A 22,329-nucleotide genomic window follows, 5' to 3' on the forward strand; every position below is an offset into this window, starting at 1 on the left:
ATATCTCCTTCAAAAGATCAACATATTAAAAAATAAAACTTTGGAAAAATACTTTGTATTTCATAAATACCTGATATAAGAAAAATTATAAAATGTAAGCAAAATATGGTTGAATAATATCACTTCACAGATATAATATTCAACTTATTTTCAGAAGAAAACATGTTTACAAAAATTAACAACAGGCATGTTTATCTTTAATTGTAATTTATATTGTGACTGAAGGAGATGATTTTAAATATACAGAGAAAAATTTGTTACTAAGTACTCTTTTTAGCTAAAATGGATATGCAAAGATACTAAGGGAAATATGATGTACATATTATATTATAGGTAAGTATCTCAAAACCAATATTTTAGAATACCTGTTTTTGCTGTGGCAAAACATAAGAACTTAAGAATTAATCTAAATTTTACTTGAACAACTGGAAGTATATAAACTTTTCAGTTTAAATGAGGTTTTAAGAGGCAGGACCAAGATAATGACATAGGAGGCTTCTAAATTTCCCTCCTCTCACATATGCACTGAATGCACACAGCTATACCTGGAGAAATTCACTGAGAGAAATCCAGAAACCAGCTGACTGACTCCTTCACGTGGGGTGAATAAGAAAATCACACACCTAAATCCATAGGGAAAGCTGAGACACACTCTGACTATAAATCCCACCCCTAGCACAGTGCCATACAATCAGAAGGGATCCCCCAACTCCCAGCTTCTCTCTGGGAGTGAAGGGCTTGGACCACACATATGGTGCCCCAACTTTTAAAGCTCCCACTTGAGGGATGGGGTCCCAAAACACCTGGCTCTGAAAGTCAACAGGACTTGCATTCATGAGTCCCACACTATTATAGCAAACAAAGAATTAGTTCTTAAAAGAACACAAGCACTTGCCACAGCTATTCCCCCAAGACTCAGCACAGAGGGAGCAGGCAAACACTACCATCTCCCAGTCTTTCCCTGGAAGGTGTTTGACTGCAACATTACAAGTTGCTGCCTGAGGGTTCAGCATTTTTTTTTTTTTTTTTTTTTTTTTTTTTTTTTTTTTTTTGCGGTACGCGGGCCTCTCACTGTTGTGGCCTCTCCCATTGCGGAGCACAGGCTCCGGACGCGCGGGCTCAGCGGCCATGGCTCACGGGCCCAGCTGCTCCGCGGCATGTGGGATCTTCCAGGACTGGGGCACGAACCCGTGTACCCTACATCGACAGGCGAACTCTCAATCACTGCGCCACCAGGGAAGCCCAGAGGGTCCAGCTTTTAATGAGCATGCATCTTTATACTGTACTGGATGTGATCCCCCTCAGAGACCAGGGGAGTGGGTGGGCACTTTCCTGCCTTCTCCCTCAAGCTCATTCCAACAATAAAACCAAGTTACCAGTACCTCGGGAAAATACCTCAGTATATCAGGAAAGAAACTGTATACATACAGGGTCCAACTTTTACAGCTGCCATTCAAGGAATGGGCTCCCAAATAATTTATCTCTGATAGCCAGTGGGGTTGCATTCATAGCCACACAGAATTATGACAAAGAAGCAGTTGTTAATGGGCATGTGAGCACTTGCCACAGCTATACCACAAAGACTCAGTACAGAGGGAGTGGGCAAAATGCTCTTCTCCCAGTGTCTGCCTGGAAGGGCTGTGTAGTCAACTGCACATGTGCCCAGCTACTGCCTGAGGGTCTGGCTTCTAATCAGCCTGCATCTCGGTGCTGTTGCAGTCCTCTCCTTTGGGACACTGAAAGGTCTTGAGGTGTCTTGGGACACCCTCAACTACAGGCAGCCACTAAGAACAAGGACCGTGGCTTGAACAATTACAAAGGTTTGAGCAGCAGCTAGGAGCCTGGGCTAGCTTATTGACAAGGTTCATCTCCTGTGCAATACCAGTCTATAAAGACTGGAAAAAGTGACTCTTTGAGCCATTGTGCAGAAACTAACACAGAACATCAAGGAAAATCAAGAAACAAAGAAATATATTGGGCTGGCCAAAAGTTTGTTTGGGTTTTTCCATACTGTCTTATGGAAAAACCTGAATGAATTTTTTGGCCAACCAAATATTTCAAACAGAAGAACGAGATAAATCTCCAGAAACCATTATTAATAAAGTAGAGATAAGTGATTTACCAAACAGAGAGTTCAATTTAACTGTCATAAACATGCTCACCAAGATCAGGAGTGCAAATACTGAACATGAGAATTTCAATAGAGAGAAAAGTATAAACAGAAATCATAGTGCTGAAGAATACAATAAGTGAACTGACAAATTCAGTAGAGGCACAGCTAGAACAAACAGAAGAAAGGATCAGAAAATTCAGAGACACTGTTATGGAATTCATCCAATCAAAGGGGAAAAAAGAATGAAAAAGAGTAAAGATAGCTTAAGGGGCTTATGGGACTATATATATATATTACAAGAGTCTCAAAAGGAAAAGAGAGAAAGGAGTAGAAAACTTATACAAAGAAATAATGGCTGAAAAATTGCCTAACCTGAGAAAATAAATAGACATCCTGGTCCAGGAAGCCTAACCAATGCCAAATAGGATGAATATAGAGACCCACAACAAGATACATTATAATTAAATTGGCAAAATTTAAGGTCAAAGAGAGAATCTTAAAAGCAACAACAACAAAAAAACTTGTTATATAGAAAATAACACCTTTAAGACTATAAGCAGATTTTTCAGCAGAAACCTTGTGGCTTAAAAGCAGTGGGATGATATTTTCAAAGTGCTGGAAAAAAACAAAGACAACAAGAATACTCTTCCCCTGAAAGCTGCCCTTCAGAAATGAAAGAGAGATAAAGATTCTTCTAGAAAAACAAAAACTGAAGATCACTTAACTGACCTTACAAGAAACATTAAAGGGAGCTCTTCAAGCTGAAATAAAAGAATACTAATTTGTAACATGAAAACATATGAAAGTATAAAACTCACTGGTAAAAGTAAGTATATAGTTTAATTCAGGATACTCTAATATTACAATGGTGGTGGGTAAATAACTTAAAAGTGTGGTGTAAAGGTTAAAAGACAAAAGGACTCAAAATAACTCCAACAAAATAATTTGTTAATGGATATACAGTATAAATACATGTGAATATGATATCAAAAACATAAAATTTGAGGGGACATGTAAAAATGTAGAGTTTTTTTATGCATTTGAAGTTATCAGCTTAAGGTAGACAGTTATTACTATAAGTTGTTTTTTGTAAGTATCATGGAAACCACAGAGTAAAAACCTACACTAGATACACAAAAACTATAGAGAAAGGAATCAAAGCATGCCACTACAAAAAAATCATCAAATCACAAAGGAAGAGAGCAACAGAAGAAGAAAAGAATAAAGGAACTGCAAAAGAGACAGAAAACAATTAACAGGATCTTACAGTAAGTCCATATCTATTTTAAATGTAAATAAACTAAATTCTCCAATCAAAAGACATAGATTCATTGAATGGATTAAAAAACAAACCCCAATTACATGCTGCATACAAGAGACTCACTTCTGCTTTAAGAACACGCTTAACTTAAAATAAAAGAATGGGAAATGATATTCCATGCAAAAGTAAACCAAAAATGGCAGAGATAGCTGTATTTATATCAGACAACATAGAATTTAAGCATATAATTGTAATAAGAGACAAAGGACATGATATAATTATAAAGGAGTCAATTTATCAAGAGCATATAATCAAATATAAATATGTATGCACCCAACATCAGAGCAATTAAATATATAAAGTAAATATTAACAGACATGAATGGAGAAATAGCAATACCATTATAGTACAGGACTTTAATACCCAATTTTCAACAATAGCTAGATAATCCAGACAGAAAATAAATTTAAAAATCGGTCTTAAAATACATGTTAGACTAGATAGATCTAACAAATGTATATAGAACATTCCATCCAACAGGAGAAGAATTCACATTCTTTTCAAGAATACATGGAACATTCTTCAGTTTAAATCATGTGTTAGGCTGCAAAACAAGTCTTAATAAATTTAGGAAAATTGAAACAATATCAAGTGTATTTTCCAACCACAATGGTATGAAACTAGAAATCAATTACAAAAAGGAAACTGGAAGATTCACAAATATGTGAAGATTAAACTATATGCTACTAAACAATCAATGGGTCATAGAAGAAATCGAAAGGGTAATCAAAAACTATCTTGAGACAAATGAAAATGGAAATACAACATACCAAAACTTATTGAATGCAGCAAAAGTTGATCTAAGTGGAAAGTCATAGTGATAAATGCCTACATAAATGAAAAAGAGAGATCTCAATGAAACAACTGAAATTTACACCTAAAAGTATTAGAAAAAGAAGAACAAATTAAGCCCAAAGTTAGTAGAAAAATGAAAGTAGCAAAGATCAGAGTGGGAAAAAATTAAATAGTGACTAGAAAGAAAATATTAATGAAAATAAGAGCTGATTTTTTGGAAAGATAAACAAAATTGACAAATCTTTGACTAGACTGAGTAAAGAAAAAAGAAAAAGATTTAAATAAAGTCAGAAAAGAAAGAGAAGACATTACAAATGATAACATAAAAATACTAAGGATTATTAGAAACCATTATGAATAGTTATACGCCAACATATTAGATAACCTAGAAGAAATAGATAAATTCATAGAAACATACAACCTACCAAGACTGAATCATGAGGAAACAGAAAATCTGAACAAACCAATTACTAGTAAGGAGATTAAACCAGTAATCAAAACCTCCCAACAAAGACTAGGCTTTACTGGTGAATTCTACCAAACATTTGAAGAACTAATCCCATTCCTTCTCAAACTCTTCCAAAAATTAGAAAAAGAGGGAACACTTCCAAACTCATTGTATGCCATTGCATTACCCTGATATCAAAGCCAGAAATGGACACTGCAAGAAAAAAATAAATTACAGATCAATTCCCCTGATGAAAACAGATGCAAATAACCTCAACAAAATATTAACAAACCAAATTCAAAAGCATGATACAAGGATCATACACCATGATCAAATGGAATTTATTCCAGTGATTCAAAGATAATTCAGCATATGCAAATCAAAAATGTGATACATCACATTGACAAAATGAAGAATAAAAATCATATGATCGGGACTTCCGGGAAGATGGCGGAAGAGTAAGACGCGGAGATCACCTTCCTCTCCACAGATACACCAGAAATACATCTACGCGTGGAACAACTCCTCCGGAGCACCTACTGAACGCTGGCAGAAGACCTCAGACCTCCCAAAAGGCAAGGAACCCCCCACGTACCTGGTTAGGGCAAAAGAAAAAACTAAACAGAGACAAAAGGATAGGGACGGGTCCTGCACCAGCGGGAGAGAGCTGTGAAGGAGGAAAAGTGTCCACACACTAGGAAGCCCCTTCGCCGGTGGAGACTTCGGGAGGCGGAGTGGGGGAGCTTGGGAGCCGCGGAGGAGAACACAGCAACAGGGGTGCGGAAGGCAAAGCGGACAGATTCCAGCACAGAGGATCGGGGCCAACCGGCACTCACCAGCCGAGAGGCTTGTCTGCTCGCCCGCCGGGGCGGGTGGGGCTGGGAGCTGAGGCTCCGGCTTTTGTCGGAGCGCCGGGACAGGACTGAAGTTGGCGGCGTGAACACAGCCTGCAGGGCGTTGGTGCACCGCGGCTGGCCAGGAGAGAGTCCGGGGAGGGGTCTGGACCTGCCGAAGAGGCAAGAGACTTTTACGTCCCTCTTTGTTTCCTGGTGCACGAGGAGAGGGGATTAAGAACGCTGCTTGAGAGAGCTCCAGGGACGGGCGCGAGCCGCGGCTAAGAGTGCGGAGCCCAGAGACGGACATGGGACGCTAAGGCCGCTGCTGCCGCAGCCAGGAGGCCTGTGTGCGAACACAGGTCACTAGCCACACGCCCTTCCGGGGAGCCTGTGCAGCCCGCCACTGCCAGGGTCCCGGGATCCGGGGACGGCTCCCCCGGGAGAGCGCTCGGCTCGCCTCAGGCTGCAGCGTCACGCCGGCCTCTGCCGCTGCAGGCCCGCCCCGCACTCCGTGACCCTCCCTACCCCCCGGCCTGGGTGAGCCAGAGCCTCCGAATCAGCGGCTCCTTTAACCCCGTCCTGTCTGAGCAAAGAACAGACGCCCTCCGGCGACCCACACGCACAGGCGGGGCCAAATCTAAAGCTGAGCCCCTGGGAACTGTGAGAACAAAGAAGAGAAAGGGAAATCTCTCCCAGCAGCCTCAGAAGCAGCGGATTAAAGCTCCACAATCAACTTGATATACCCTGCATCTGTGGAATACTTGAATAGACAACGAATCATCCCAAATTAAGGAGCCCTGTGGCTGAAAGGCTCTTGGTGCTGCAGCCAGGAGTCAGTGCTGTGCCTCTGAGGTGGGAGAGCCAACTTCAGGACACTGGTCCACAAGAGGCCTCCCAGCTGCACATAATATCAAAAGCAAAAATCTCGGAGAGATCTCCATCTCAACACCAGCACCCAGCTTCACTCAACGACCAGCAAGCTACAGTGCTGGACATCCTATGCCAAACAACTAGCAAGACAGGAACACAACCCCACCCATTAGCAGAGAGGCTGCCCAAAATCATAATAAGTCTACAGACACCCCAAAACACACCACCAGACGTGGACCTGCCCACCAGAAAGACAAGATCCAGCCTCATCCACCAGAACACAGGCACTAGTACCCTCCACCAGGAAGCCTACACAACCCACTGAACCAACCTTAGCCACTGGGGACAGACACAAAAAACAACAGGAACTATGAACCTTCAGCCTGCAAAAAAGGAGACCCCAAACACAGTAAGATAAGCAAAATGAAAAGACAGAAAAACACACAGCAGATGAAGGAGGAAGATAAAAACCCACCAGACCTAACAAATGAAGAGGAAATAGGCAGTCTACCTGAAAAAGAATTCAGAATAATGATAGTAAGGTTGATCCGAAATCTTGGAGATAGAATGGACAATAGAATGGACAAATTGCAAGAATCAGTTAACAAGGACCTAGAAGAACTAAAGATGAAACAAGCAACGATGAACAACACAATAAATGAAATTAAAAGTACTCTAGATGGGATCAATAGCAGAATAACTGAAGCAGAAGAACGGATAAGTGACCTGGAAGATAAAATAGTGGAAATAACTACTGCAGAGCAGAATAAAGAAAAAAGAATGAAAAGAACTGAGGACAGTCTCAGAGACCTCTGGGACAACATTAAACGCACCAACATTCGAATTATAGGGGTTCCAGAAGAAGAAGAGAAAAAGAAAGGGACTGAGAAAATATTTGAAGAGATTATAGTTGAAAACTTCCCTAATATGGGAAAGGAAATAGTTAATCAAGTCCAGGAAGCACAGAGAGTCCCATACAGGAAAAATCCAAGGAGAAATACGCCAAGACACATATTAATCAAACTGTCAAAAATTAAATACAAAGAAAACATATTAAAAGCAGCAAGGGAAAAACAACAAATAACACACAAGGGAATCCCCATAAGGTTAACAGCTGATCTTTCAGCAGAAACTCTGCAAGCCAGAAGGGAGTGGCAGGACATATTGAAAGTGATGAAGGAGAAAAACCTGCAACCAAGATTACTCTACCCAGCAAGGATCTCATTCAGATTTGATGGAGAAATTAAAACCTTTACAGACAAGCAAAAGCTGAGAGAGTTCAGCACCACCAAACCAGCTCTACAACAACTGCTAAAGGAACTTCTCTAGGCAAGAAACACAAAAGAAGGAAAGGACCTACAATAACGAACCCAAAACAATTAAGAAAATGGGAATAGGAACACACATATCGATAATTACCTTAAATGTAAATGGACTAAATGCTCCCACCAAAAGACACAGATTGGCTGAATGGATACAAAAACAAGACCCATATATTTGCTGTCTACAGGAGACCCACTTCAGACCTAGAGACACATACAGACTGAAAGTAAGGGGATGGAAAAAGGTATTTCATGCAAATGGAAACCAAAAGAAAGCTGGAGTAGCAATTCTCATATCAGACAAAATAGACTTTAAAACAAAGACGATTAGAAGAGACAAAGAAGGACACTACATAATGATCAAGGGATTGATCCAAGAGGAAGATATAACAATTGTAAATATTTATGCACCCAACATAGGTGCACCTCAATACATAAGGCAAATACTGACAACCATAAAAGGGGAAATCGACAGTAACACATTCATAGTAGGGGACTTTAACACCCCACTTTCACCAATGGACAGATCATCCAAAATGAAAATAAATAAGGAAACACAAGCTTTAAATGATACATTAAACGAGATGGAGTTAATTGATATTTATAGGACATTCCATCCAAAAACAACAGAATACACATTTTTCTCAAGTGCTCATGGAACATTCTCCAGGATAGATCATATCTTGGGGCACAAATCAAGCCTTGGTAAATTTAAGAAAATTGAAATTGTATCAAGTATCTTTTCTGACCACAACGCCATGAGACTAGATATCAATTACAGGAAAAGATCTGTAAAAAATACAAACACATGGAGGCTAAACAATACACTACTTAATAATGAAGTGATCACTGAAGAAATCAAAGAGGAAATCAAAAAATACCTAGAAACAAATGACAATGGAGACACAACGACCCAAAACCTGTGGGATGCAGCAAAAGCAGTTCTAAGGGGGAAGTTTATAGCAATACAAGCCCACCTTAAGAAGCAGGAAACATCTAGAATAAACAACCTAACCTTGCACCTCAAGCAATTGGAGAAAGAAGAACAAAAAAACCCCAAAGCTAGCAGAAGGAAAGAAATCATAAAAATCAGATCAGAAATAAATGAAAAAGAAATGAAGGAAACAATAGCAAAGATCAATAAAACTAAAAGCTGGTTCTTTGAGAAGATAAACAAAATAGATAAACCACTAGCCAGACTCATCAAGAAAAAAAGAGAGAAGACTCAAATCAATAGAATTAGAAATGAAAAAGGAGAGGTAACAACTGACACTGCAGAAATAAAAGAGATCATGAGAGATTACTACAAGCAACTCTATGCCAATAAAATGGACAATCTGGAAGAAATGGACAAATTCTTAGAAATGCACAACCTGCCAAGACTGAACCAGGAAGAAATAGAAAATATGAACAGACCAATCACAAGCACTGAAATTGAAACTGTGATTAAAAATCTTCCAACAAAGAAAAGCCCAGGACCAGATGGCTTCACAGGCGAATTCTATCAAACATTTAGAGAAGAGCTAACACCTATCCTTCTGAAACTCTTCCAAAATATAGCAGAGGGAGGAAAACTCCCAAACTCCTTCTACGAGGCCACCATCACCTTGATACCAAAACCAGACAAGGATGTCACAAAGAAAGAAAACTACAGGCCAATATCACTGATGAACATAGATGCAAAAATCCTCAACAAAATACTAGCAAACAGAATCCAACAGCACATTAAAAGGATCATACACCATGATCAAGTGGGGTTTATTCCAGGAATGCAAGGATTCTTCAATATACGCAAATCTATCAATGTGATAAACCATATTAACAAACTGAAGGAGAAAAACCATATGATCATCTCAATAGATGCAGAGAAAGCTTTTGACAAAATTCAACACCCATTTATGATAAAAACCCTGCAGAAAGTAGGCATAGAGGGAACTTTCCTCAACATAATAAAGGTCATATATGACAAGCCCACAGCAAACATCATCCTCAATGGTGAAAAACTGAAAGCATTTCCACTAAGATCAGGAACAAGACAAGGTTGCCCACTCTCACCACTCTTATTCAACATAGTTTTGGAAGTTTTAGCCACAGCAATCAGAGAAGAAAAGGAAATAAAAGGAATCCAAATCGGAAAAGAAGAAGTAAAGCTATCACTGTTTGCAGATGACATGATCCTATACATAGAGAACCCTAAAGATGCTACCAGAAAACTACTAGAGCTAATCAATGAATTTGGTAAAGTGGCAGGATACAAAATTAATGCACAGAAATCTCTGGCATTCCTATATACTAATGATGAAAAATCTGAAAGTGAAATCAAGAAAACACTCCCATTTACCATTGCAACAAAAAGAATAAAATATCTAGGAATAAACCTACCTAAGGAGACAAAAGATCTGTATGCAGAAAAGTATAAGACACTGATGAAAGAAATTAAAGATGATACAAATAGATGGAGAGATATACCATGTTCTTGGATTGGAAGAATCAACATTGTGAAAATGACTCTACTACCCAAAGCAATCTATAGATTCAATGCAATCCCTATCAAACTACCACTGGCATTTTTCACAGAACTAGAACAAAAAATTTCACAATTTGTATGGAAACACAAAAGACCCCGAATAGCCAAAGCAATCTTGAGAACGAAAGAAGGAACTGGAGGAATCAGGCTCCCAGACTTCAGACTATACTACAAAGCTACAGTTATCAAGACGGTATGGTACTGGCACAAAAACAGAAAGATAGATCAATGGAACAGGATAGAAAGCCCAGAGATAAACCCACGCACATATGGTCACCTTATCTTTGACAAAGGAGGCAGAAATGTACAGTGGAGAAAGGATAGCCTATTCAATAAGTGGTGCTGGGAAAACTGGACAGCTACATGTAAAAGTATGAGATTAGATCACTCCCTAACACCATACACAAAAATAAGCTCAAAATGGATTAAAGACCTAAATGTAAGGCCAGAAACTATCAAACTCTTAGAGGAAAACATAGGCAGAACACTCTATGACATAAATCACAGCAAGGTCCTTTTTGACCCACCTCCTAGAGAAATGGAAATAAAAACAAAAGTAAACAAATGGGACCTAATGAAACTTAAAAGCTTTTGCACAGCAAAGGAAACCATAAAGAAGACCAAAAGACAACCCTCAGAATGGGAGAAAATATTTGCAAATGAAGCAACAGACAAAGGATTAATCTCCAAAATTTATAAGCAGCTCATGCAGCTTAATAACAAAAAAACAAACAACCCAATCCAAAAATGGGCAGAAGACCTAAATAGACATTTCTCCAAAGAAGATATACAGAGTGCCAACAAACACATGAAAGAATGCTCAACATCACTAATCATTAGAGAAATGCAAATCAAAACTACAATGAGATATCATCTCACACCAGTCAGAATGGCCATCATCAAAAAATCTAGAAACAATAAATGCTGGAGAGGGTGTGGAGAAAAGGGAACCCTCTTACACTGTTGGTGGGAATGTAAATTGATACAGCCACTGTGGAGAACAGTATGGAGGTTCCTTAAAAAGCTACAAATAGAACTACCATATGACCCAGCAATCCCACTACTGGGCATATACCCTGAGAAAACCATAATTCAAAAAGAGTCATGTACCAAAATGTTCATTGCAGCTCTATTTACAATAGCCCAGAGATGGAAACAACCTAAGTGTCCATCATCGGATGAATGGATAAAGAAGATGTGGCACATATATACAATGGAATATTACTCAGCCATAAAAAGAGACGAAATTGAGCTATTTGTAATGAGGTGGATAGACCTAGAGTCTGTCATACAGAGTGAAGTAAGTCAGAAAGAGAGAGACAAATACTGTATGCTAACACATATATATGGAATTTAAAAAAAAATGTCATGAAAAACCTAGGGGTGAAACAGGAATAAAGACACAGACTTACTAGAGAATGGACTTGAGGCTATGGGGAGGGGGAAGGGTAAACGGTGACAAAGCGATAAAGAGGCATGGACATATATACACTACCAAAAGTAAGGTAGCTAGCTAGTGGGAAGCAGCCGCATAGCACAGGGAGATCAGCTCGGTGCTTTGTGACCGCCTGGAGGGGTGGGATAGGGAGGGTGGGAGGGAGGGAGACGCAAGCGGGAAGAGATATGGGAATATATGTATATATATAACTGATTCATTTTGTTGTGAAGCTGAAACTAACATACCATTGTAAAGCAATTATACTCCAATAAAGATGTTAAAAAAAAATCATATGATCATCTCAATAGCTGCAGAAAAGCCATTTGACAAAATTAAACATCCTTTCATGATAAAAAGTCTCAACAAATTGAGTATACAAGAAATGTACCTCAAAATAATAAAGATTATATATGACAAGTTCAGTGTTAACATAATTTTTATCAGTGAAAAGCTGAAAGCCTTTCTTCTAAGATCAAGAACATGACAAGGATGTGCACTCTCAAATCTTTTCTGCAACATTGTACTGGAAGTTTTAGCCACAGCAATTAGGCAAGCAAAAGAAATGAAAGACACCCAAAACAGAAAGGAAGAAGCAAAATAGTCACTATTTTCAGACGACATAATATTATACATAGAAAACCCTAAAGACTCCACAAAAATACGGTTGTAACTAATAGATGAATTCAGTAAGTTTGCAGGAATTACAATACTCAGTTATGTTTCTATATACCAAGAACAAATTATCCAAAATAGAAATTAAGGAAACAATCTCAATTACAATAGCATCAAAAAATTAAAGTACTTAGAAATAAATTTAATCAAGGCAGTGAAATAGCTGTACACTGAAAACTATAAAATTTTGATGAAGGAAATTTAAGAAGACACAAATAAGTGGAAGGATAATCTGTTCATGGATTCGAAAAATGAATACTGTTAAGATGCCCAAACTACCCAAAGCCATCTACAGATTCAATGAAACACCTATCAAAATTCCAATGACAATGTTCACAGAAGATAGTTTTAAAATCCTAAAATTCATATGCAACCACAAAAGACCCCAAATGGTCAAAGAAATATTGAGAAAGAAGAACAAAGCTTGAGGCAAGATGCTTCCAGATTTCAAACTATATTACAAAAGTATGGTAATCAAAGTAGTATGGCATTGGCATAAAAACAGACACATAGACCAATAGAATAGAATAGAGAGCCCAGAAATAAACCTATGTGTATACAGTCAATTAATTTTTGACAGAGGAACCAAAAATATACAATGGGGTAAGTATAGTCCCTTCAACAAATGGTGCTGGGAAAACTGGATATACACATGCAAAAGAATTAAACTGAATGCCTATTTGCACCATACACAAATATCAACCCAAAATGAATTAAAGGCTTAAATATAAGACCTGAAACCATAAAACTTCTAGGAGAAAAAGGACGGTAAGCTCTTTGACATTGTTTTTCTTTTTATTATTGAAGTATAGTTGATGTACAGTATTATATGTTACAGGTGTACAATATAGTGATTCACAACTTTTTTTTGACATTTTCGATCAATTTTATATCACAATCCAAGATCCAACATTTAATTTTATGGGGAAACATTAGAGGGTTTCCAACAAAAGCCAAGAATAATATAAGGATGTCCACTATCAGCACCTGTGTTAGACATGGTACTGAAGATATTAACCAATGTAATTAGAAAAAAATAATTAGGGGCCAAAGAGTGGAAAGTAAGAGGTAAAACTAGTATTACTAGCAGGTGATAGTATATAATTGAATTCTTTCAAAATCCAAGACAATCTATGAAAAAAAGCAGTAAAATCCATGAGAATTTAGTAAAGGAGAAAGGTATAAAATTAGTATACATAAATTAGTGATTCACAGCTTTAAAAGGTTAAACTTCATTTGTAGTTATAATAATATATTGGTTATATTCCCTGTGTTGTACACTATATCATTGTAGCTTATTTTTGTACCTCTTAATCCTCTGACCCTATATTGTTCCACCCCTTCTTCATTCTCCACTAGCATATTCTCTATCACTGTGAGATTGTTCTTTTTTTGTTATATTCACTAGTTTGTTGTATTTTTTATATTCACTAGTTTGTGGAAATTTTTATATTCCACACATAAGTGATATCATATTGTATTTATCTTTCTCTATCTGACTTATTTCACTTAGCATAATGCTCTCCAAGTTCATCCATGTTGCTTGAAATGGCAAAATTTCATTATTCATTTTCATTCTTTTTTATGACTGAGTAGTATTCCATTGTGTGTGTGTGTGCGTGTGCGTGTGTGTGTGTGTGTGTGTGACATCTTTATCTATTCATCTGTTGATCAACATTAAGGTTGCTTCCATATCTTGGAAGTTGTAAATAATGTATGTATCTTTTCAAATTAGTGTTTTTGTTTTTTCCAGATATATACACAGGAATGGAATTTCTGGGTCACATGGTAGCTCTATTTTTAGTTTTTTGATGAACCTGGAAGTTTCCCACTGCTTTACACAGTGGCTGCAACAATTTACATTCCCACCAATAGTATACCAGGGTTCCCTTTTCTTCCAAGTCTTGCCAACATTTGTTATTTGTGTTCTTTTGATGATAACCAGATGTGAGGTGCTATCTCACCTGATTTTGGTTTGCATTTCCCTGATAACTTGTGATGTTGAGCAATTTTTCATGTGCCTGTTAGCCATCTGCATTTCTTCTTTGGAAAAATGTCTATTCAGGTCTTTGGCCCATTTTTTAATTGGGTTGTTTATTGATATTTGAAGTTGAGTTGTATGAGCTGTGTATATATTTTAGATAGTGACCCTTTATCAGTCATATAATTAGAAAATGTTTTCTCCAATTCAGTAGGTTGTCTTTTCTTTTTGATGGTTTCCTTTTCTTTGCAAAACTTTTCAGTTTAATTAGACCCCATTTTTTTAATTTTGGCTTTTATTTCCTTTCTTTTAGGAGACAGATTCAAAAACAAATATTGCTATGATTTATGTCAAAGGATGTTCTGCCCATGTTTTCCTCTAGGAATTTTATAGTATCCAGTCTTACATTTAGGTCTTTAACCCATTTTGCATTTATTTTTGTATATGGTGCGAGAGAATGTTCTAATTTCATTCTTTTACATGTAGCTGTCCAGTTTCCCCAACACCACTTATTGAAGGGACTTTCTTTTCTTCATTGCATATTGTTCCCTCTTTTTTCATACATTATGAAAAAAGAGGGAACATTCATACATTATGAGTGTGTGGGTTTATCTCTGGACTCTTTATTCTGTTCTATTGATCTATGTGTCTGTTTTTGTGCCAGTACCATACTTTTTTGATTACTGTAGCTTTGTATTATAGTCTGAAGTCAGGGAGCATGATTCCTCCAGCTCTGTTCTTTCTCAAGATTGTTTTGGTTATTTGGGGTCTTTTGTGTTTTCATACAAATTTTAAGATTATTTGTTCTAATTCTGTGAAAAATGCCATTGGTATTTTGATAGGGACTGCATTGAATCTGTAGATTGCCTTGGATAGTATGGTCATTTTAACAATATTATTTCTTCCAATCCAAGAACACTGGATATCTTTACATCCGTTTGTGCTGTCTTCAATTTCTTTCATCAGTGTCTTACAGTTTTCCAAGTATAAGTATTTTACCACCTTAGGTAGGTTTATTCACAGGTATTTTATTCTTTTTGACATTGTTTTTGGCAGCAATTCTTTTGGATTTGACAGCAAAAGCAAAGGCAATGAAAGCAAAAATAAATAAGTAGGACTATGTCAAACTAAAAATCTTCTGCACAGCAAAGGAAACCATCAACAAAATGAAAAGGCAACATACAGAATGGGAAAAAAAATATTTACAAACTACATATCTGATAAGGGTTTAATATCCACAATATGTGAGGAACTCATACAATTCAAAGCTAAAAAATAAATAATCCCACTAAAAATAAATAAAGGACCTGAATAGCATTTTTTTTTCCCAAGGAAGACATTCAAATGGTCAAGAGGTATATGAAAAGGTGCTTAATATCACTAATCATTAGGGAAATGCAAACAAAAACCACAATGAGATGTCACCTCAAGCCTGTTCAGGTATCTATTATCAAAATGACTAGAGATAACAAATGTTGATGAGGTTTCAGAGAAAAGGGAACCCTGGTACACTGTGGTGAGAATGTAAACTAATATAGCCACTATGGAAAACATTATGGAGGTTACTCATGAAATTAAATATAGAACCACAATATGATCCAGCAATCCCGCTTCTGGTTATATATCTAAAGGAAATGAAACAATAATCTCAAAAAGATATCTGTACTCTCATACTCATTGCATTATTATTCACAATAGACAAGGTATGGAAACAATCTAAGTGTCATGAGAATGAAGGAATAAAGAAAATTATATATATATATATATATATATATATATAAAATGGCTTATTATTCAGCCTTAAATAGAAGGAAATCCTGCCGTTTAGAACCTGAATGAACCTGAAGTGTATTATGTTAAGTGAAATAAGCTAGGCAGAGAAATACAAATACTACATGACATCACTTGTACGTAGAATCTCAAAAATAGAAAGTCAAATTCATAGAAACAGAGTCAGAATGCTGGCTGCCAAGGGTGAGGGGTGGGAGAATTTGGGAGAGGTTGGTAAAAAGAGTACACATTTTCAGCTATAAGATGAATAAGATCTTTTGTTCTCATACATAACATGGTGACTATAACTGATAATACTATTTTGTATAACTGAAATTTGCTAGGAGAATAGAACTTAGGTGCTCTCATCAAAAAGAAAAAAAAGATAAACATCTGATGTGATGGATGTGCTAATTACTTTGACTGTGGGAATATTTTCACAATGTATATGTATATCGAATCATCACATTGTACATTTTAAATGTATTGTAATTTTACGTGTCATTTATACATGAATAAAGGTGAAAAAATAAATGACATATTAGAAAACACACAATATTTATTTAAGCCAGATAACATATATAATATTTTAGATGTAGATAGAAAATAAAAAAGAAAACTTGAAACCAGTTCCTGTTAAACCTTGAAATAAGGTAATAAAACAGACATAATTTTCTCTCTTAATGGTGACAGGAATAGAGCACACAGCTGTAGTTAGTAGTATTTAAACATGAAAAAACTTTACTTATCACTTTTTTTCTATTTTAATTTTGCTCCTAACATTTGTGTCTTACATTTTGTAGTAAAAATTCTAGGCAAGATTTCTAGGTGAGTTGTCAAATGGTTAGACATTTACCCTGCCTAATCAACAATATCATTTCTGGGCACTTCCAGACAAAGATTGGAGTGGAAGAGGAGATATTTTAAGCCAAATGATACTTTACAATAAAGTTAAGTATATTTCCTTCATGCAGACATAGCAATACAAAGAATTGTGCCCCAACAGAAGACTTAAAACCAAGCTCTCCTAAATTGTAGAGGGTGCAGTACCACAGAAATGCACTGTTATTGAGTTGTCCACATAACTTCCACTCAGGCATGGTGAACTCCTAGTCTGAGTGCTGCACGCACTCTGAAAATGATGGTTTGAGTCCATTCTAAAGTAAAAACAGTATTCTGAAATTGTAAATATAGAAGAACTCTATCATGGCCAAAACAAATCATGATAATAAAAGACTTGGATAGTCACAATTTAAATACTATGATAAGAAAAATTTGACCTTTAGCTTTCCTCAGGTTAGCCAGCAAATAGTAGTTAATCCTTATATCCCTACATCAGTGAAAAAATGAGTTAGAGAATAATGTTATTTGTTAATATATATCACCCAAGTATCTTTTTTTTTAATGGCCATAGGTTACCTAGATAGTCATTTAGTTGTAGTGATGGTAAACCTATATGCCTTTAACATATCTCAAAGCATGATATGATCTCATAAGCCAAAATTAAATATATTTGCAAGCACGTTTTACAGGACTTTCCATTCTCAAGAATGTGAGTGCTCAGTCATTTCAATAAGCTATTATCTTCTTCCCAACCTCAACTTCAGACTTAAAGAATGGTGCCCCAAAATGAAAGTTACAGTTGTCAATCAGTTTTAGAGTAGAAAGATAAAAATATTTCCAAGGTCGTATATGTTTGTTGAGGCTTAGTTTCTGGATTAGATGGCATTTGGAATCATTCTCTGTGGCATGATTTAAGAAGGCAGAGATAGATTTTGCTCATACTTCCATCAACACAAACTATAGGGAAGCTAGATGAAAAGACTCATCAGAGAGTTGATGCACTAGGCAAAGGCCAACAAACACCTGGTTCTCGGCAGCATCCAAGGCTCCATATGTAATTATGGGTGACAGCAGCCCTGGCCATTCTTGAGACTAGAAGCATTTAATTTCTGTCACCTATGTCTTCCTAATTTTATTTCTAGTCATCATGCTATCACTTGAGAAATGCAGCAGTAGAATCTGGAGGAAGATAGAATAAGACTGTAAAGCTTAAAAAGCAGTATTTAGGACAAGAATCCTCAAATTTATTGTGGAGTTACATTAAACATTTGTTTTCTGCTGATGTAGGTAAAGTATTTTGTTTTGTTTTATTTTTTCACATTAATATTTGGAAGAAGATCCAAGCTTTTCCTGAGCTCAGAATTGTTTAGTAAGCAGGGATCTTTTGTGCTGCATGTTAATATAATGTATGACACCATTGTTTCATTTGGGCAACTGCTCAAAAGAGATGAATAATGAGCTTCTTTCTAGGTAATAATCATTGGGTTGCCTGTTGAAGATAATGTAAAGCTCAGGTTGCTAGAATTTACTCTTAAAGCCATTCATTTGAGCCAAAGTATTAACCAAGAAGGAAGCAAAAGACAAAAGCAAAAGACAGCTGTAATGTAGTATTTTACGAAAGTAAATTAGTTACTAGAATTGTTTTTTTATTAAAGGTAAAAATAAAGTTTTTTTTAATTTACCCAGTGAAAAATCCTAATAAAGAACCTTTAAAAATTAAGTTGATGACATTTCCCATGCTCAAGGCAACAGCTGATTACCACTCTAATCATAAATGTTTCTTTGGCCTGTGCCAGCAGTATATTCTATCAAATCACAGGTTCATAAATACAAACTTCTAGGCAGATTCACTTTTCTCATCTGTAGAGTATATCTGCCTTATCTACTTGAAAAAAAAAACTGTTATAAATTAGGAAACAGAAAAGTATAAGAAATTGCTATTATTTTGTGAATATACAAAAAATACATGTAATACAGGATCTTAAATGTGACCTGAAATGGGCCTGAAAATAAAAGCCTTATCAAACTCTGAGAGTGAGTTCTGAAAACTACTTAGGGATGAGTAGTTCATGGCTAGATGAAAAAAACAGGTCAAATTCCCCTTTCCTTTATAACATTATAATTATAATATCATAATTACTCTAATAGCATTTTTATAGCTAACATGTATTAAGCATCTTTTATTTTTTAAATGTACCATGCACTCTTGTAAGTACTTTACATTCATTAACTTAACTGATCCTAACCATAAGCCCTATGCTATACATTCTAACATAAGAAAACCAAGACACAGAGAAGTGAAATCTCCTGCCCAAAGTCACACAGCTGGTAAAAGAGAGACCTAGAGTTTGAACACAAGCTGCGCTACTCAGAAGGCTTGCCTCTTAACTACTCTGTTATAACATCTGTTTTCATTTCATGATTTTCATAGACATGAACAAAATTATGCGTCATAAACATTTGAAAATCCTTCTGCTATTACTCAATTATTATCTTTTCCAGTCTCATTAGATATTACTTAGATGTCTCCCCGATACTCAGGGATTTATGTTCCTTGGGCTATCAATAAACCTCAGGCCAAACACATGTCCTCAGCTCCAGTGAAATATCTCTTATCTCCTTTCCATCCACACCAATAGACTGGAATGTGGGGCTTAAGGCCCAGACTGATTTAATTTCACTTTATTTTTCTTCCCTGCACCTTAAGGCAAAATCTTTATTTTTTATTTGCCATATGTTTTACTTGACCTTTCTCTTCTCAGTGTGGAGGTTTCCTCTTTTGCCTATTATGCCTAAGAGGTGTGACTCTCAATACACCAGTATTAGAATGGAAATTCTTCTGGTTAAATATATTTATATACCTATGTTCCCATATCACAGTTTTTACCATACAAGGTCCACTCCACTAGAGAACCAATAACTACAAAATCTATTCCTCACTATTAAGAATCTAAGGATAGTATAAATAGATGACCTTAGGAGTTCCTAAAATATCAGACCCTCTGAGTTTGGCAGTAGTATGGATGTACTCTCTGGCAGGGCTAGAAATCAACAGTTAACAGTATTTTGACAGGTGAGCTAGTCTCTCCCAGGCAGATCCTGTGTAAGGGCAAAGAGAAATGTTTTACTACTGGAACTGCCTCAGAGTAAGAAAGAACAGCTGAGATATTATGAGATTACCCTGCACAGATTACAAGAGGAATAGAGGAGACCAGATATGCATGAGATGGAGTAAAAATTCTCAGCAGATTCCACCAAAATAAAGCCAAGGACCCAATAAGACTAGGAAGAATCATTCTTTTATCAGATAAGCAACTGTAGAATTTTGATTTGTTTAGTGTACTCTGAAGATGGTGTCTTTTACCACTTTTATTTAATAGGGGTCTCTTTTTAGATGGGAGAAAATCAATCAATCATGGCAAAAATAGACTGATTACATTCAGATTTTAATAAAACATTCTAGAGCTAACAGGAAACACAAAATTCAATCCAACTTTTCTAAGTAGAAAAAGTGCTCTGTGACAATATGGTCACCTAAAATTAATTTTGTAGCAGGTTAAATAACAAATAAAAGAACAACCAGTGATCTGATAAAATAATATTGGTTAAACCTATTTAAAAGATGGCCTATCTTGAGTATTTAAACCTCTTTGAAAATAATCCAATATTTTCAACTCAGTGTGATAGTCAGTGTTTGCACAGTCTATGAAAAAATATGTAAAGATCCTGTGAAATGGATTACTTTATGCTGTTATTCTCAATCTCCTCTGTTCTGCTAGTTTGCTGCCTGTAAAGAAACATATGAAGTAAAGATCTCAAAGTCAGATTACATTTTAAAAGATCTTTTTGATACACACTTGTGTAAAGCAATCTATTTTCATTCTAACTAAAATAGTGCTTATATTTGCTTTGCCAAAATTTTGGCTGGCTATTTTCAAAGAGAATATGTTTTATATTTAATAATATGTTTTATTTTCCTCATGGGCTCTACCCTATTGGAAGGTATGATTACAAAAATCATATTTCATAATATGAATAAGTTTTCTTGTGTAAGCCATGCATTAAAGAAAACATTAAAGTAGTGAAATGACCTATCAAGTACCTAGGTGAAATGGTCCTGCTTTATTTCAGTATAACAGTGTCTTGATTTTTTAAAAAGTGAGGAAATTATAAAGATATTTAGATTTTGATTTGGAGATCATATTTATAAGAAAATTTTGATATTCTAATATTTTTCATTCAGATGATTTGTCAAATTGTATGCCAAATGTTTTTATGAACCACTTGTTATATCTGGAAAATAGAATCTGTCAAATAATTTGGTTATTTCCAATTTAGTAACATGCACCTTTAAATCTCTTCTACAGCACCCCTAAGAAATAGACTAATAGAGTATATGAGTGCATCTGTGATACAGGCAAAATTATGAGCAGAATGGCCAATCTGGTCACCTTTAAGACTGATTGTCTAGCAATCTCACATCAACTCTCAAGACAGCTGAAAAGAAAATTTCAGTTTAGTGACATATCATCTGTGTATAAAGACAATTCTATAAAAATCTACTGAACAATAAGCACTATTCAGCCCAGCTTTCACCTTAAAAGATAATAGATGCTTATGGATGTGTTTCATAGAACCATCATAGTATCTGTTATGGGAATTGGTAATGTGCTCTAGATTTTTTTTTAAGGATGCTTATATGCTAATGAGTGAAGGGAGGAATTCAAGTCTGTTATTGTTTAAGGAAAATATCATATCAGGAGATAAGTGATACTATTTAATTAGAGTTACCATCTCTCTCATCTAGTGGTTATTTAAATCCAGCAAATTCAACTATTTGGACATAATTTCAAAACAAGAAATGTGTCAAACATTGTTTCCCAGAATTAAAAAATTCAAAAATTTTTGTATAGAATTTTGTTCATAAAACTGTCACTCTGAGTGTATTACTTTTTATATGATTCTAAACAGAATGAATATCCCTTTATTTAAACTATTACAGAATAAAACAGAGAATCAGAGAAAGCAGTTCTTCTGAAGGCCATAGGGAATAATAATAATAACCAACTAATGAAGAATACAACTATTGAATAGTTCCAAGAACTGCAAAACATAATGGGGCAGTCAATAATATTCACTATGATTATCTTAAGTCTTCACAAAATTTTAAAATATATCCAGAAGTCAGTGTTTAATACAGTAGGACATTTTAAAATAATGTTTTAAAAAATCCTCAACAAAATTATATCAGAATATTTCAAGTAGAAATATTTAATAGATATATTTCTTACTATAAAGTATATTTAATCTTGTCATTTTAAGAATTTTATAGCTTTTTAAGTAATGTAAATTGTCATCATTATAACAGAGGACAAAGTATCGAGGGGGTATAA

The 22,329-nt window shown here is 35.8% G+C and overlaps 1 protein-coding gene across 1 annotated transcript in view; it reads right to left on the reverse strand.

The window, feature by feature from the left end:
* The window catches only part of MMP16 (matrix metallopeptidase 16), a 347,698-nt gene that overhangs the window by 253,237 nt on the left and 72,132 nt on the right, over positions 1–22,329 (reverse strand). The gene's annotated exons all lie outside the window — the stretch shown is intronic.

The sequence above is a fragment of the Lagenorhynchus albirostris genome, chromosome 17 (assembly GCF_949774975.1).
Source record: "Lagenorhynchus albirostris chromosome 17, mLagAlb1.1, whole genome shotgun sequence".
NCBI lineage: Eukaryota > Metazoa > Chordata > Mammalia > Artiodactyla > Delphinidae > Lagenorhynchus > Lagenorhynchus albirostris.